At 35.1% G+C, this 18736-nt stretch overlaps 1 long non-coding RNA gene across 2 annotated transcripts in view; it reads left to right on the top strand.

Moving 5' to 3' along the window:
• The window catches only part of LOC105726882 (uncharacterized), a 250214-nt gene that overhangs the window by 110820 nt on the left and 120658 nt on the right, over nucleotides 1-18736 (top strand). For both annotated transcript variants that reach the window (XR_010340630.1, XR_010340629.1), the window contains exon 3: nucleotides 4539-4651. This is a non-coding gene — a long non-coding RNA (uncharacterized LOC105726882). The remainder of the gene's footprint in view (nucleotides 1-4538; nucleotides 4652-18736) is intronic.

Genomic DNA, 18736 nt, shown 5'->3' with positions numbered 1-18736 from the left:
ATTTATAGCAAGTCTAATTTGAACAGGATATGATGTTGAACACTAGGAATAAGAAAAAGTATTACAAAAAAGGGTTGATACAAAATAGACTTAGAAATATGCTTGATACCTATTTCCGTGTCTACTCTACATTGGGATTTAAGAGCATAAAAAATAAAAGTCAAGTCTTTAATACTTCAATTTGAGAAAACAAGAGAACATTGGGGTGTATTGTCCTAATGATATCATATGTCATCAGAATAGCAAGCAGCAAATAAATCAATAGGTATTTGGCAGAAATGAGAGGGGCTTTGTAGAAAGGTTAAAAATTGAATTAGATATTTTCACAGTTGCTACTAACACTGCTTTTCTTACTTGTTCACATATTTATGAGCAAAATGTTTTGCCTGAAATTTCTCCAATAAGGTATCAACAAGCAAACAAAACATCAAAATATAAATAATGCTAATGCACAATATTTTTGTGATTTCAAATGACTTTGGCCTATAAAAATATGAGGTGAAGCCCTATCGGATCATATGGACTTAAATATGGGAGATGGAATTAAACAAACATAGGGCTATAAAAATGTAGGGCTCAGGGATCTGGGGAGGCAAATGACAAATGCTCACTACCAACATACATATTGGTCTTAATAATTCTAAAGATCTTTCAGACCGTGGGTAACTAAAGAGACCTCAATTATCTTATATGCACTGTGTTTCTTCTTGTCACTAGCCTCAGCCCTCTTAATACTGTGTAACACCCTCTCTAATAGACTTTACAATTAGGATAGCCAGATAGTCTCTGTTTGTGCCCATTATCATGGCATAATAATTTATGGCACTCCCTTTTCCTCTCAAAAATATCTCAATTTGGGTAATAAATTATATGATCAACTATTTATAATATTTAAAATAGATACCTTTTCCTTGGAGCACTTATGTTCTTTTATCTCAGGGAGTTAGAGTTGAAATCCTTTTCTTCAATTATAAATGTGGTTAAAGTAATAATTCTCAGTCTCTTCCTATTTTGAAGGGAACATGTTGGCTGGTAAAAATGGCATATATAAATTTAAAGCATATCCTTGGCAGCAACCTGCATGAAATACCAGAATCTATCTGTAGATTTTACAGTGCTAATTGCCAGGTGCTGTATTTTATAAAGTGTTCAGAGTCCACACAAATGATAAATGTGCCAGATGGGGCTTGTCCAACAAGAAACCTCAAAAGCTTTTCCCTTCTGTCACTACAGCAAATTACCCTAAATATTTTTGTGGGTATTATTTGATGATGGAAAGGAGGTGAACTTAAAAGGAATTAGAAAAATATTTTAAAACTTAGCCCATTTAAATTTCTCATTAATTTTACTGCATACGTCTAGCCTTGTAATGTCATATCATCTAAACCTATAGTGATGTAAGGTGTATTTCATTTTTTATAACTGTATATGAGCATATGAAGTATAAATTCATTATGTAAACATGGTACCTACATCTAAAAACATGTATAAATGCTTGCAATAAAAGCCAATTCTTCTAACACATCACTTTTTATCCATCTGTCTACAACCCTGAATTACCTATTATTAACATTTACTATATTTCCCTATCACATGCTTATCTAAGTCTTTATTGTTCAATGTTAAATATTATTACTGACTTTGTCCTATCAGTAGATGAGAGTATAGTTCTCTTAAACTACATTCACTTTTGTTTCCCAATATGCTGAAAACAGGCATATTACTAGTTAGTTAAAGCAATAACATTGTTTTCATTGTTTTGATAATGTCCATCATAGTTTCAAATTGGTCACTGCAATTTTTTGTAATGCAATATTGTAACTAAACTTTGTGTTTTAATATCTCTTTGCAATACATTTTTTCATATAAATCTTTAGCTACGTTTTGCATCAGTGACAACTGGGCAATCTAACCATTGTAATTTTTTCTCTCATTTTAAAATAATTTTATATGATAGACTGATTTTTAGAGCACTTTTAGGCTCACAGACAGATTAAGTAGAATATACGGAGATTTCCAATATCATGCCCTTTCCCACATATATGGAGTCTTCCCCACTATGAACATCCTTCACAAGAGTGATAAATTGGTTACAATTCATGAACCTATATTCATACATTATCACCCAAAGTACATAGTTTGCATTAGGATTCACTGTTAGTGTTGTGTATTCTATTGGTTTTGACAAATATATAACAACATGTATCCAGCATTATAGTTTATTTTTATTTATTTATTTAAAGACAGGGTTTCACCATGTTGGTCAGGCTGGTCTTGAACTCCTGACCTCAGATGATCCGCCCACCTTGGCCTCCAAAGTGCTTGGATCATAGGCATGAGCCACCACGCCCGGCCTATAGTTTAAATACAGTAGTTTAAATAGAATAGTTTCATTGTCCTAAAATTTCTCTGTGCTCTGCCTATGTATCCACACCTCCTCACTAAGCCCTGGAAACCATTGCTCTTTTTATAGTCTCCATAGTTTTGCCTTCTCAGAATGTCATTTAGTTGGAATCACACGGTATGCAGCCTTTTCATATTGGCTTCTTTCACTTAGTGGTATACATTTAGGAATCCTCTATGTCTTTTTCATGATTTGATAGCTCATTTCTTTTTAGTACTAAATAATATTCCATTTCCTGGATGCATCACAGTTTATCCATTCACCTCCTGAAAGAGAAGTTGATTGATACTAAGTTTTGGCAACTATGAATAAAGCTGCTAGAAACATTCAGATGCTGAGTTTTGTGTACAATAAATTTTCAGCTCATTTGGGTAAAAACCAAGAATCATGATAGCTAGACCATATGGTAAGAGTATGTTTAGTTTTCTAAGAGACTGTCATACTGTCTTCCAAAGTGGCTGTACCATCATTTTGCATTCCCTCTGGCAATGAATGAGAGTTCCTTTTGTTCCACAACCTCATTAGCTTTTGTTGTTGTCAGTATTTTGGATTTGGGCCATTCTCACATGTTTATAGTGGTATCTGTCTTACTTTAGTTTTCAATTTGTAGTAATATATGATGTTCCGCATCTTTTTATATAGTTATTTGTCCTCTGTAAATCCTATTTGGTGACGGATCTCTTCAGGACTTTTGCCCATTTTTTAGTTGGGTTGTTTATTTTTATTTTTTTACTATTGAGTTTTAAGAGTTTTTGTAGATTTTGGATAACCATCATTTATCAGATATGTCCTTTGCAAATATTGTTTCCCAGTTTGTAAATTTTTCTACTGTTATATGTTGCCAATGTCTTTCTAATAGCAGGGATTTTAATCTTAATGAAGTCTAGCTAATCACTTCTATCTTTCATGGATTATGGAGTTGTGTTATATCTAAAAGGTTGTTTTCATATACAAGGTTATTTAAATTATCTCCTATTTTTGCATTTGACATTTACATTCAGGATTTAATTTGAGGTAATTTTTGTGAAGGGTATAAGGTCTATGTCTAGATTCATTTTTTTCCATATGGATGTCCAGTTGTTCCAGCATCATTTATTAGAAATGTTGACAGCTGTAGTAAAACCTCAGTTCTTATCATCTTAGTTTTAAAAAAAATTAAATGAGAGACACACAGCAATGGAGGTGCAGCATAGAGCAATTTATTACAAAGGAGGAAGAATACTCTAAAAGCCAGGTGCAGAAAAAACAATACACCCTGAAAGAGGATTAAGGGCAGGCTGCTTATAAGGATGAGACAGTATTGACTGTAACTGGGGAAACTCCTTTTATGGGAGTCTTACGCGATTATTCATAAGGGGTTGCGAAGAGGTGTTGCTAGTAAGCATGTTCTGGGTGGTCCTCTGGGCGCACATGTGCAGTTGCTGTACATGCTTGTTCATAAATCACGTTTCATTAGCATCTAAAATATTCACGCAGTGGTATGTTTTTCTTGTTATAATCAGCAAGTGGTCAATTTGAGGGCAGGTAAAATTAAAATGTCCATGCTGTTTACAGGGGAAATTTTCTACTGGAGATAGCTTTGCTTGAATGAGCTTGATTCAAATGCAAATGCAGGGGCTCACACTATTGCCACATCCTGAAGACCTTAACTGCCCATCCTGCCTCAATTAGACTATCTTTGCTTCATTGTATTGTTTTGCCCTTTTTTAATTAGTTGACTATATTTTTGTGGGTCCTTTTCAAGGGTTGCTATTAATGAATCAAAATTCATTAATCTACCTGTCTATTCTTTTATCCACTATCTTGATAATCTGCAACTTTATAGTCAGTCTTAAAGTTGGGTAGTGACAGTCCTCTAACTTTTCTCCTCTTTTTTCTGTTGTTAGCTAATCTGGGTTTTTGCTTCTCCACACAAACTTTAGGGTTAGTTTATTATTATCACAAAACAACTTGCTGAAATTTTTGTGATATATTGAAATATAAATAAAATTAGAAGAACTGACAACTTTCAGAAGAGTATTTTTGTTTTGTTTTCCTCATATTGTTCTTGTAAATATTTTGCTAAATTTCTACCTAAATATTTTATTTGGGGTGTTCATATAAATAATATTGAGGAAATGTATTCTTTTCCCAGGTCCACATGGGAGCGCAGTTTCAAAGGCAAAAACTTCCAAGGCCATACCTCCACCTACTCTCCATCCGGGAGCTTAGAGGTCTTTAACTTTCCCGGGAAGATAGACTGACCAGGTAAGTTTCCTTTGTCTAAAAAACCCGCGAGAAGCTGTGGGAGGACTCTGGGCCAAACAAAAATCAAAGGTCAGAGTCAAAGATCAGTAACTCTAGTGGAAATTTAAAGGAACTCCTTTCATAGGACAGAACACTTGAATAGGGCAGGAATATCTCCTAGGTTAAAGGTCCCCTTCTCCCACATCTGGGAGGACTCCATTTCTGGATTCCATTCCAGACATCGTGGGAGTTGTTTTTCTTTCTCCTTTTTCTCTCTCTCTCTGCCTAACTAAATCACTTTCTGCAAAACTCATTGGTGTCCAATATTTACTTAAAACGAGTTCACCATGCCCGGTGGGGTCCTCTCTCCCATTCTTGAGTGAGTTAGGGACCAAGGACCTGGAAGAACACATCCTATTGGGGAATGACCTGAGCCTATCATCCACATTCCATCACAGTATCATTTTTAACTTCATATTCTCCTTTTTCATTGCTGGTTGTTTTAGTCTGCTTGGGCTGCTATCACAAAATACCACAGACTGTTTGGTTTAGACAACAGGTATTTATTTCTCACAATTGTTGGTATTTCCAAGATCAAAATTCTGGTCAATTAAGTTCCTGATGAGGGCTGGCTTGCAGACAGCCACCTTCTGGATGTATTCCTGTGTCCTCATGTAACAGAGAGTTTGTTTTTATAATCTCTCTTCCTTTTCTTAATAAAATGATTAATCCCATCATCAGCTCCCCAGCCCCATGACATTATTTAACTTTAATTACCTGCTAAGGCCCATGTCCATATAATTATAGTGGAGGTTAAAACTTCAAAATAGATTTCTTTTCCTTTTTTGAGACAGTGTATTGCTCTATCACACAGGCTAGAATGCAGTGGTGTGATCTTGGCTCACTGCAGCCTCAGTCCCCAAGGCCCAATCAATCCTTTCACCTCAGCATCCTTAATAGCTGGAAATACAGGCACATGTCACCATGCCCAGCTAATTTTTTCTTTTTTTGAGAGTCAAGGTCTTGCTATGTTGTCCAGGCTGGTCTCAAATTCCTAGGCTCAATTGATCCTCCAGGCTTGGCCTCCCAAAGTGCTTGGATTACAGTCATAGGCCACTGTGCCCAGTCCAATTGATGGGACACAGTTCAATCTATAGCACTGGTATAAAGGAAATGATAGACTTTTATAGTTTAACTTTATATCCTAAAACCTTGCAAAAATTGCTTGTTACTTACAAAAGATCTGTCAGTGTTTTCATAGACAATCATACATCTGTGAACAGTTTATTTCTTCCTTCCCAATCAGTATATATTTTACTTTTATTGCCTTACTGCATTAGTTAGGGCTTCCAGTATGATGTTGAAAGGAGTGATTAAAAGGAATATCATTGCTTTGCTCCTGATATTAGAGGGAAAGCTTTTGGTTTGTAACCATTAAGTGTAATGTTATTTGTGAGTTTTTTTAAAGTATGCTTTATAAGGTTGAGAAATTTCTCTTCTTTTTCTAGTTTGCTAAAATATTTGTTTATATCATGAATGAATGTTGGGTTTTGTCAAGTGCTTTTTATGCATCTATTAATATTATCGTGTAATTTTTCTTATTTAGCCTGTTTGTGCACTAGATTAAATTAATTGAATAAACTATTGAACCAGTCTTGCATACCTGGGATATACCACTTGATCATGATGTATTATTCTTTCTATACATTGGTAGATTTGATTTGCGATTATCTAATTGAGGATGTTTGTATCTATTTTTGTGAGAGATATTGATCTGTAATGTCCTTTTTTTGTAATGTCTTAGGTATTGATATTTGAATAATTCTGATCTCATAGAATGAAAATAGTTCCTCTGCTTCTATATTTTGCCAAAATATAGTTTGTGGAGATTTAATTATATATATTTTGAATGTTTGATAGAATTCACCAGTGAACGTGTCTAGGTCTGGTGTTTTATGTTTGGAAAGGTTATTCATTATAAATTTAATTTATTTAATAGATATAGGCCTATTCAAATCATTCTTGTGTTGATTTATTACATTGTATCTGAACTGAACTGAACTGTGTTTTCCAAAAATTTATATGTTGAAGACTTAACCCTCAATGTGATTGTTAGAAATAGGGCACCTTGCTGCCACCTTGAACATCCAGGATCCAGAACTGTAAGAAAATAAATTTCTGTTGATTAAGCCATTTAGTGTATATGTTTTACTATGGCAGCCTGAGCTTACTGAGACAACATCTTTTCAAAGACTAAGTCCATTATACCTGGTTATCAAATTTGTAGTCATACAGTTATCATAATATTCCTTTATTATCCTTTTAATGTCCATGAGATATGTAGTAATTTTCCCTCTTTCATTCTTGGTATTAGTCGTATTTGTGTCTTTTGTCAGTTTTTTTTTCTTAGCCTGACTAGAGGCTTATCTGTATTACCCTTCTTTTTCTAGTTTCCTATGTCTATAGTTTACCAATTTTACATTTTTTTCTTTTCTAATATATGTATTTAATGCTATAAATTTCCCTCCAAGTACTGCTTTCACTGTGTCCTACAAATTTTGATACATTGTATTTTTATTTTAATTTAGCTTAAAATACTTTTTAATTTCTCTTGAAATTTTTTCTTGGACCCATGTTATTTAGTAGTGTGTTGTTTATTCACCATATAATTTAGGATTTTTCAGTTGTCTTTTTGTTGATTTCTAGTGAATTCTATTGTGGTTTAAAAGCAGCTCTTGTACAATTTATGTTCTTTTAAATGTCATAAGGTATGCTTTATGGCCCAGAATTTGATCTATATTGGTGAATGTACCATGTGAGCTTGAAAAGAAGGGATGTGCTTCTGGCTTCAGAAGTAACAGTGCACAGATGTCCATCATATATAGTTGATTGACAGTATAGAGATCAACTATGTCCTTGTTGATTTTTCTTTGTGAAGTATGTGTTCATTTCTGACAAAAGCCTGTTGAAGTCTCCAACTATAGTGGTGAATTGATTCATTTATTTCTCCTTCCACTTTTGTCAGTTTTCCCTCACATATTTTGATACTGTGTTGTTAGATGAATTAAGGATTATTGTGTCTATTTGGGGAATTGATTCTTTTATCATCACACAATGGCCCTCTTTATACTTGATGAATTCCTTTTACCTGAACTTTGGTCTGTCTGAAATTAATATAGTTCTACATTTTTTAAAATTAGTGTTAGCATGATATATATTTATCTAACTCTTTACTTATAATATATGTCTTTATATTTGTAGTGGATTTATCATAGACAACATATAGTGAGGCCTTATTTTTTGCAGTATTTAGATAATTGACATTTAAAGTGATTATTAATATTGTTGGATTAATATCTATCACACTTCTTAATATTTACATTTATTCCTCATTTTTCCCTAGTTTCATCTTCTACTCTTATTCTGCCTTATGTAAGCATTTTATATAATACGATAACTGGGTTATGAGGGTGATGCTTTCACAAATGAGATTACTGCCTTTAATAGAAGAAGTCAGAAGGTTACTCTCTGCTCTCTACAATATAAGGATATAGCAAGAAGATGAACATCTGCAAACCAGGAAGTAGATCCTCACCAGATACTAAAAATTCTGATAACTTGAACTTGGATGCCAGACTACAAAGCTGTTAGAAATAAATTACTTTTGTTTAAGCCACAAATTTATAGTATTTATAGTATTTCTATTGTCCCAAACACAGTTATACTATTTTAGTTTTTTTATTTACCTTTTTAGTGACTTCTCTAGAGTGTGCAACATACATTTACAAATAATGAAAAATATTCATTTCAGAGCTAGTTCAAATGTCTTATAATAACAAAATTATCCCAATTGTGTCACTGCCATTCCTTTCCTTGCATGACTGCTATGATTCGTTTCACTTATTTATAAGCTTATACACACAGACACACATACATACACACACACACACACACACACACACACAGAGGCAGGCAGTTGACCTTTAAATAACATGGAGTTTAGGGGTTACTGACCCCTTCAGACACAGTTGAAAATGTGCATGTAACTTTTGACTCCCAAAACCTTAACTATGAATAGCCTACTGTTAACCAGAAGCCTTACTGAAAACAAAGGCAGTAAATTAATACACATTTTGTATATGTATTATATATTGTGCTTTTATAGTAAAGTAAGCTAGAGAAAAGAAAATACTATTCAAAAAATTATAAAGAAGAGAAAATGTATTTATTATTAATAAGGGGAAGTGGATCATTCTAAAGGCCTTCATCCTGTCACTTTCACATTGAATAAGTTGCAGAGGAAAAGCAAGAGGAGGGGTTGGTCTTGTGTTCTTTGGGGGTGACAGAGGCAAAAACAAAATCCATGTCTAAGCGGACCCACGTAGTTCAAACCCATGTTGTTCAAGGTCAACTATATGTGTGTATGTGTGTAAACACATACATATAAGCATACATAATTGAATGAATTTTCTATTACTATTTTAATAGATTGTTATCTGCTTGCTCAATTAAGAATAAAAAATATGTTTTTTATTTTACCTTCACTTATTTCTTCCCTTGTTTTCCTTTTCTTTATGTAGATCCAAGTTTCTGATCTATACTGTTTTCCTTCTCTGAAGTTCTTTAAACATTTCTTGCAAGGCAAGTCTATTGCCAAAAAAGTTCTTAAATTTTTGTTTGAGAGTCTTTATTTCTTCTCCACTTTTAAAGGATAATTTCACAGGGCAAAAATTGTGGGTTGGTAGGCCTTTGTTCCTCAATATTTTAAATATTTCACTTTACTCTCCCTTTGTTTGCATAGTTTCTGAGAAGTTGGATATAATTCTTCTATAAGCCTATGGGGCTTATTCCTGCTGGCTTTTCAAAATTGGTCTCTATTTTTTACTTTATTCAGTTTAAAGTTGATATGCATAGGTATATCATAATAAATTATGCATTTGTTGGTATTCATCCTATTTGGTGTTCTCTGAGATTCTTGGATTTGTGGTTTGGTGTCTGACATTAATTTGGAAAAAATTCTCAGTCATTATTACTTTAACTATTTCATGGTTTTTCTCTCTATCTCTTTTTCTTCTCCTTCTGGGATTTTCTTTACTAATATTTTACCTTTTGTAGTTATCCTAAGGTACTTGGATATTTGGTTCTTTTTTTCTCATTCTTTTTTCTTTTTCCTTTTCAACTTCAGAGGTTTCTCTTGAGATAGCCGTAACCTCAGTGATTCTCTCCTCAGCTGTGCCCAGTCTACTAAAGCTGATCGAAGGCAATCTTTATTTCTGAAACAGTGTTTTTGATCTCTAGCCTTTATTTCTGATTTTTTCTTAGAGTTTTAATCTCTCTGCTTATATTGTCCATCTGTTCTTGTATGCTGTCTACTTTATCCATTAAAGCCTCTAGCATATTAATTATAGTGGTTTTACATTCTTGATCTGATAATTGCGATATCCCTGCTATAGTTAAGTTTAGTTTTGATTCTTGCTCTGTCTCTTCAAACAACACTTCAGTAAAAGACTTTTATTAATGTGATGGTAAGGTATGGGGAGAAGGGAATTTTTCTATAGTCCTATACTTAGGTCTCAGTCTGAACTGAATCTTTACCTCTGAACTGCAAATTTCACAAGTTCCTCTCATCCTTCCAACCTCCTTGAGGGGGTTTTATTTTAACAAACAGAATGCTTTGGAATATTTCAAAATGAATCCTCCTCCAATGCTCCCTCAAGACAAACCCAAGGCATTCTTCAATATTCATTCTGAGAATCTGGTCAGGGTCTTGGAGGTAAAACTTACAATAGGGTGGAGACTCCCCTATGATTGGGTTTTTATTTCTCAGTTTTCTTCACACTAAGCCTCCAGCAATTTGTCAAGAACATTTTAGTTTTCCTATCTCAGGCCTGGTTCCTGCTGGTTTTGCTCTAGTAAGTTTCGATTATCTGTATTTACTGCTTGTCTCTAATTTAGGTTGGACGTAGGACAGCAATTTGCCCTGGGACTTCATTTCTTTGATGAACCTAAAAAGAATTACAGATTTTTTAGTTTTTTCAGTTTTTTACTTATTCTTAGAAAGGAATACCAACATCCAAGCTCCTTACACATTCCAAGGCAGAGACAAGAAGCTGGCCACTCTAATGTTAAACTCTGTTAGAGGAGGTATTCTACAGTATTAAGGAACTAAGTCCAGTGACAGTAAGCAAAGTGCATATCGAGTACTTGAGACCTCTTTAATTATCTGTTGTCTTAAAAACATTTCGTACTAGTAACTTCTTTGTACTTGAGACATACTGCAGATACCGTAGTACACCTTTTCCAAGGTAATTGTTTGTTCTGTAGTGCAAAGTAGGTCACATTCAGGTCATTACCTGCAACACACCAGAATTAGGACAAATTCCACAAATATATCCATGACATGGTAAAAATAAATAAATAAATAACTCTATGAATGAAAATTCCATTATTAAGCTGTGATATTTTTCCATCTAACTTCTTCAAAAAATACAAAAAATAGTGCAATGGGAAAAATATTTTGAATTATTACATGTGTTCTTGTACCTTTATTTGTTCCTTGCTTTCATTGACAGTTTGTGTACTGAATTTTAATTTTCCTTAACTAATGTAGAGATATAACTTTATTACTTATAGAATGCATTTTTCTGTTGTCTGGAGTTGTTTTGTTGAAATTTCTACCCTAGTATTTCAAATACGTCTGTTTCCTCCAGAGTCCATTATTTTCTCTCTCCTTAAAACTTGAGTTTTCTGTTTCAAGGCTTTTCCTTAAAGTTTTTAAAATCCCTACATTTGATCTAACCATATACATGAGAAGCTATTTAAATTCTCAGTGTATTTGAGTAGGGCATTTCATCTGGTATGTTTTGCTTTAGCATTACTGGATATAAAGATGATACTTATGATGTGCAGTGCTGAGACTAATTTATCTAGAAAAGAAGAATGAACTCTTTGACATCAAGACAAAAACCTTGATGATCTTTTTCTAAAAAAATAAAAGTACATTTTTTGCCTTTTACATTATTTTAATTGTATATTGAGAGGGAGAGGAGATAATTCCAGCAGATAGCTTAAAGTCAATAAAGTACAGAATTTACATGATGTGGGAAGACTATTTCAGTTGCTAGACATGAAATTTTATTATAATAATCTCCTGTGTCCCTTTACCCTCAATCACTCTATCCTGGTCTAGTTTAATTATAGCTCTCAGCAATGCTCTTCCTCAGTCACCCACTCACTTCAAAGCATCATTGATATAATAGCAGCCACCATTAGAGGAACTGTGCTTGACAAAAGCCTCAGGAACAACCCTAGAATTCTAAAGAATAATATAAAGAACACACTGTAGAAAGATGGCATCAAAGAGAATGATACAATGAAGAGACGTTGCAGCCATATTTTAATTTATAATCTCTATCCATGCAACAAACAGAAGAACCCTCAAAATATAAGACATCTCAAGATAATAGAAGTGATCAATTCTTTATCCTCGTTTTGTCAACTTCTCTGATTCTTAAATCCACCCTGACTTTCACCAATTTGTGCTATTTTAACTTATTAAGAACACTCTCTCCTTCCTTTACTAAAATTTATGTAATTGTAAAACCTAAGTATGTTTTGGAATAAATTTTATAACCTGTCATTACATTGTAGTCAGCTTCAGTAACAAATTAATTGATGTGGACACTGGCTGTAAGTGTTGTGATGGAAACCTACATAAGAAAATCAGTTTTACTCTATATTTCAGTAGATGCAAGGGATAAGGCGATGCTGTACCATCAAGAAAATCATTTACCTGCTACTGCCTTTTATAAAAATATAGAAAGCCATCACATATATGAACATGTAAAAGTTGATACAAATGTTGAATAGTCGTCCTTAGAAATATTTAGACACTTACCATTCATGCTACTTTATGTATCACCTTTCTTGATACTAAAAGAATTTCCCAAATTACTTTCTGAAACCTTTGATCACAGCTGCCTTTGTATGTAATTGTTCTCAACTTATGTAACATTTTTGCTCTTTTTAAAAAGTTGTCTCTTTCGAAGAACAGTTTTAGGTTTTTTGAAAGAATAAGAGGTTAGGACAGAGAGTTCCCACATGCTCCGTAACAAATTTCCTTGTTGATGTTTCTTTAGACTCCTCTTTGTTGTAACAGTTTCTCAGACTTTCCTTTTTATTGATGACTATCTTAGTGGATTTTTCTCTTACTATGACTGAATACCTGAGACTGGGCAATTTATAAAGAAAAGGCGTTTATCTCTTACAGATCTGAGGCTGGGACGTCCAAAGTCATAGTGGGGGACTGGTGCATCTGGTGAAGGCCTTCTAGTTATGGAGATTTTCCTTAGAATCCCAAAATGGCACAAGGCCTACATGGCAAGTGGACTGAACAGGTTGGCTCAAGTCTCTCTCCTCTTTTAAATCCATTAATGTCTCACACTCATGACTTCATCTAATCCTAATTACTCCCAAAATGTTTCAGTTCTCAAATATCATGGTCAAATATTTTTACAGTCTTTTTCATTTTTTATTTTTAAATTTTCTGGGTACATAGCAGATGTGTACATTTATGAGGTACATGAGATGTTTCAGTATAGGCATGCAATATGAAATAAGAACATCATAAGGAATGTGGTATTTATCCCTTTTAGTATTTATTCTTTGAGTTACAAACAATGCAAGCAGCCTTTTTAAGTTATTATAAAATATACAATACACTTATTGTTGATTATAATCACCCGTTGTGTTATCAAATAGTAGGTCTTATTCATTCTTTCTAACGGTTTTTGGTACCAGTTAATTATCCTCACTTCTATCTGACCTTCATACTACACTTGCCAGCCTCTGGTAAACATCCTTCAACTCTCTATGGTCATGAGTTCAATTATTTTGACTTTTAGATCCCACAAATAAGTAAGAACGTGATATTTCTCTTTCTTTGCCCTTTCTTATTTCACTTAATTTAATGATCTTCAGTTCTAACTATATTGTTGCAGATGACTGTATCTCATTCTTCTTATAGCTGAATTGTACTCCATTTGTATATGGACTATATTTTCTTTATCCATTTATCTGTTGATGGACAGGTCATTTGCATGCAAATCTTAGCTATCATAAACAGTGCTTCAACACACATAGAAGTGCAGATATCTCTTCCATATACTAATTTCCTTTATTTTGGATATGTACCCAGCAGTCAGATGGCTGGGTCATATGGTAGCTCAAATTTTGTATTTGGTAGGAACCTCCAATCTGTTCTTCATAGTGACTACAATAATTCACATTCTCAACAACAATGTAAAAGCTTTCTTTTTTTGCCACTTCTTTGCCAGAATTTGTTATTGCCTGTCTCTTGAATATGAGCCATTTTAACTGGGGTGACATAATAACCTCATTGAAGTCGGGATTTGCATTTTTCTGATGAGCAATGATATTGAGCACCTTTTCATATACATGTTTGCCATTTGTATGTCTTTTTTTGAAAAGTGTCTATTCAAATATTTTGCCCATTATTTGATGAGATTATTAGATTTATTTCTGTAGAGTTGTTTGAGCTCCTTATATATTCTGGTTATTAATCCCTTGTCAGATGGGTAGTTTGCAGATATTTTCTCCCATTCTGTGGGTTGTCACTTCACTTTGTTAATTGTATCCTTTGCTGTGCAGAGCTTTTTAACTTTATGTGATCCTATTTGTTCATGTTTGCTTTGGTTGTCTCTGCAAATAGTGTATCACTCAAAAAATTTTTGCTCAAACAAATGTCCTAGAGATTTTCTCCAATGTTTTCTTGTAGTAGTTTCATAGCTTGAGGTATTGAATATAAATCTTTAATCCACTTTCATTTGAATTTTGTATTTCAAAAGAGATAGGGCTCTAGTTTTATTATTCTCCATATGGATAGCCAGCACAATTTATTGAAAAGACTGTTTTTTGAGACAGAGTCTTGCTCTGTTGCCAGGCTGGAGTGCAGCGGCGCCAGGCTGGAGTGCAGTGGCACAATCGGCTCACTGCAACCTCCGCCTCTTGGGTTCAAGCAATTCTTCTGCCTCAGCCTCCCTAGTAGCTGGGACTACAAGCGAGTGCCACCACACCCGGCTAATTTTTGTATTTTTAGTAGAGATGGGGTTTCATCATGGTGAGGATGGTCTTGATCTTTTGACCTCGTGATCTGCCCACCTTGGCCTCCCAAAGTGCTGAGATTACATGTGTGTCTGTTTTTATACCAGTACCATGTTGTTTTGGTTGCTATAGCTCTGTTGTATAGTTTGAAGTCAGAGAATGTGATCCCTCTGGTTTTGTTCATTTTGCTCAGGATAAATTTGGCTATCCTGGGTCTTTTTTGGCTTCCATATAAATTTGAGGATTTTTTTTTCTATTTCTGTGAAGAATGTCATTGGTATTTTGACAGAAATTGCATTGAATATGTAGATCACTTTGGGTAATGTATTTTAACAATATTGATTATCTTAAATGGACCTGATTGATATCTACAGAAAAGTGTATTAGTCTGTTCTCACACTACAGTAAAGAAGTATCTGAGACAGGGTAATTTATAAAGAAAATAGGTTTAATCAGCTCACAATTCTGCAGGCTGTACAGGATTCTGCCTCTGGGGAGGCCTCAGGAAACTTGCAATTATTGGCAAAGAGGAAGCAAGCACATCTTCATATGATCATCAGGAGAGAGACAGAGTAAAGGTGAAGGTGTTACACACTTTCAAACCGCCAGTTCTCATGAGAACTCTATCATGAGAACACTAAGGAAAAAGTCTGCTCCCATGATTAAATCACCTCCCACCAGGTCCCTCCTCTAACACTGGGGTTTACAATTAGACATGAGATTTGAGTGAGGACACAAAGTCAAACCTTATCACTCTCCATCCAAAAGCAATAGAATATACATTCTTCTCATTATCACATAGCACTTATACTAAAATACATTATATCATTGGAAGTAAACACTCGTCAGTAAATGCAAAAGAAGTGAAATGATAACCAGCAGTCTCTCAGACCATAGCACAATTAAGTTCAAAATAAAGACTAAAAAATTCACTCAAAAACATACAATTACATGGAAATTTAACCTGCTCCTGAAGAACGTTTGGCTAAATAATGAAATTAGTGCAGAAATCAATATTTGAGAGTAATACGAACAAAGACACAATGTGCCAGAATCCCAGCTAAGGCAGTGTTAACAAAGAAATGTATAGCACCAAATGCCCAAATAAAAAAGTTGGAAAGATCTCAAGTTAACAACCTAATCTCACAACTAAAAGAATTAGAGAACCAGGAGCAAAAAAATCACAAAGCTAGCAGAAGACAAGAAATAACCTAAATCAGAGTTGAACGGAAGGAGACTGAAATGTGAAAAACCACTCAAAAGGTCAATGAATCTAGGAGCTGGCTTTTTGGAAAAATTAATAAAATAGGCCCCTAGCTAGACTAATAAAAAAGAAGATTCAAGTAATCGATATCAGAAAAAATACAGGAGATATTACCACTGACCTCACAGAAATACAAATAACAATCAGAATATTGTGAACACCTCTATACACATAAAACAGAAAAACTAGAAGAAATGGATAAGTTCCTGGACATTTACACTCTCTCAAGACTGAGTCAGGAAGAAATTACATCTCTTAAAAGACCAAAAACAAGTTCTGAAATTGAGGCAGTAATAAATAGCCTACCAACCTAACAAAGTCCAGGACCAGATGGATTCATGGCTAAATTCTACCAGATGTACAATGAGCTGACGCCATTCCCACTGAAACTATTCCAAAAAATGAGGAGAGGGACTATTCTATAATTTATTCTATAAGGCCAACATAATCCTGATATTAAAGCCTGGCAGAGATACAACAACAATAAATACTTCAGGCCAATATTCTTGATGAACATTGATGCAAAAATCCTCAACAGAATACTGGCAAACTGTATCCAGCAGCACAGAAAAAAGCTTAACCACAACAATGAAGTGGCTAATCCCTGGGATGCAAGGTTGTTTCAACATATGTATTTTAGTCCATTCTCACATTACTATAAAGAAATACCTGAGCGGTTTTTTTTTTTTTTAAAGGTTTAGTTAACTCACAGCTTCACTTAGTTGGGGAAGCCTCAGGAAACTTACAGTAATGGCAGAAGGGGAAGCAGGCACATTGTTCACAAGGCAGCAGGACAGAGAATGAGTGTAAACAGGGGAAATGTCAGATGCTTATAAAACCATCAGATCTCATGAGACTTACTATCATGAGAACAACATAGGGGAAACTGGCCCCATGATTTGATTACTTTCAACTGGTCCTACCCTTTACATGTAAGAATTATAATTTAAGATGAGATTTTAGGTGTAGACACAGCCAGACCATAAAATTCCGCCTCTGATCTCTCACAAATCTCATTTTCTCATATTTCAAATCACAGTGATGCCCTTCCAACAGTCCCCCAAATTCTTAGCTCATTCCAGCAATACATCAAACGTCTCAGGCCAAAGTCCCATATGAAACAAGGCAAGTCCCTTCTGTCCATGAGCCTGTAAAATGGTAAGCAAGTTGGTTACTTCCTCAGAACAATGCAGATACAGTCATTGGGAAATACACTCATTCCAACTCTAAGAAATTGGCAAAAACTAAGGGCCTACAGGCCCTATGCAAGTCCAAAATCTGATAGGACAGTCATTAAACATGAAAGTTCCCAGATGATCTCCTTTGACTTTATGTCTCACATGCAGGGTGTGCTGATGCAAGAGGTGGGCTCCCATGGCCTTGGGCAACTTCAACCTTGTGACTTCACAGGGTACAGCCCTATCCTAGCTGTGTTCATGGACTGGCATTGAGTGTCTACAGCTTTTTCAGACACACTGTGCAAACTGTTGGTGGATCTACTATTCTGAGGTCTGGAGGACAGTGGCCCTTTACTCACAGCTCCACTAGGTCATGCCCCAGTGAGGACTCCCTGTGGGGGTGCCAACCCCACCTTTCCCTTCTCCACTTCTCTAGCAGAGGTTCTTTGTAAAGACTCCACCCCTGCAGCAAACTTCTACCTGGACATCCAGGTCTTTCCATACATCCTCTGAAATCTAGGCAGAGGATCCCAAAGCTTAATTCTTGACTTCTGTTTACCAACAGGCCCAACATCAAATGTAAGCTGCCAATAAGCGGGGCTTGCGCCTTCTGAAGCAATAACCTGAGCTGTGTGTTGGCCCCTTTTAGTCACTGTTGAAACTGAAGCAGCTGAACATAGGGCACAATGTCCTGAGGCTGCATGGAGCAGTGGGGGCCTCATCCTAGTCCAGGAAACTATGTGTTTCTCCTAGACCTCTGAGCCTGTGATGGGAGCGGCTGCTGTGAAGGTCTCTGACATGCCTTGGAGACGTTTTCCCCATTGTCTCAGTAATTAACATTCAGCTCCTAGTTACTTATGGAAATTTCTGCAGCCTGTTTTAATATTTCCCCAGAAAATGGGATTTTCTTTCCTACCTCAGTCAGGCTGCAAATTTTCCAAATGTATATGCTCTCCTTTCTCTTGAACACTTTGCCACTTAAAATTTTATTCCACCAGGTACCCTAAATTATCTCTTTCAAGTTCAAAAATCTACAGATCTTTAAAGTCAGGGGCAAAATGCTGCCAGTCTCTTTGCAAAAGTATAGCGAGAGTCACCTTTGTTCCAGTTCCCAACAAGTTCCTCATCTCCATCTGAGACCACCTTAGCCTGGACTTCATTGTCTATATCATTAACAGCATTTTGGTCGAAACTGTCCAACAAGTCTCTAGAAAGTACCAAACTTTTCCACATTTTTCTGTCTTCTTCTGAGTCCTCCAGACTGTTCCAACCTCTAACTGTTACCCAGTTCCAAATTTGCTTCCACATTTTGGAGTATCTTTACAGCATTGCCCTGCTACCTCAGTACCAATTTACTGTATTAGTCTGTTCCCATGTTGTTATGAAGAAATATCCAAGACTGAGTATATTATTAAAAAAAAGAGGATGAATTGACTCCCAGTTCCACATGGCTGGGGAGGCCTCAGTAAACTTACAATTACGGCAGAAGGCATTTCTTTACAGGGCAGCTGAAGAGAGAATGAGTGCAAGCAGTAGAAATAC

This window comes from Aotus nancymaae, unplaced genomic scaffold, assembly GCF_030222135.1.
Source record: "Aotus nancymaae isolate 86718 unplaced genomic scaffold, 86718_ANA_hifiasm-v0.15.2.pri h1tg000117l, whole genome shotgun sequence".
NCBI classification, from domain to species: domain Eukaryota; kingdom Metazoa; phylum Chordata; class Mammalia; order Primates; family Aotidae; genus Aotus; species Aotus nancymaae.
Note: the sequence above shows the minus strand (reverse complement) of the source record. Positions and strands in the feature narration are given on the sequence as shown.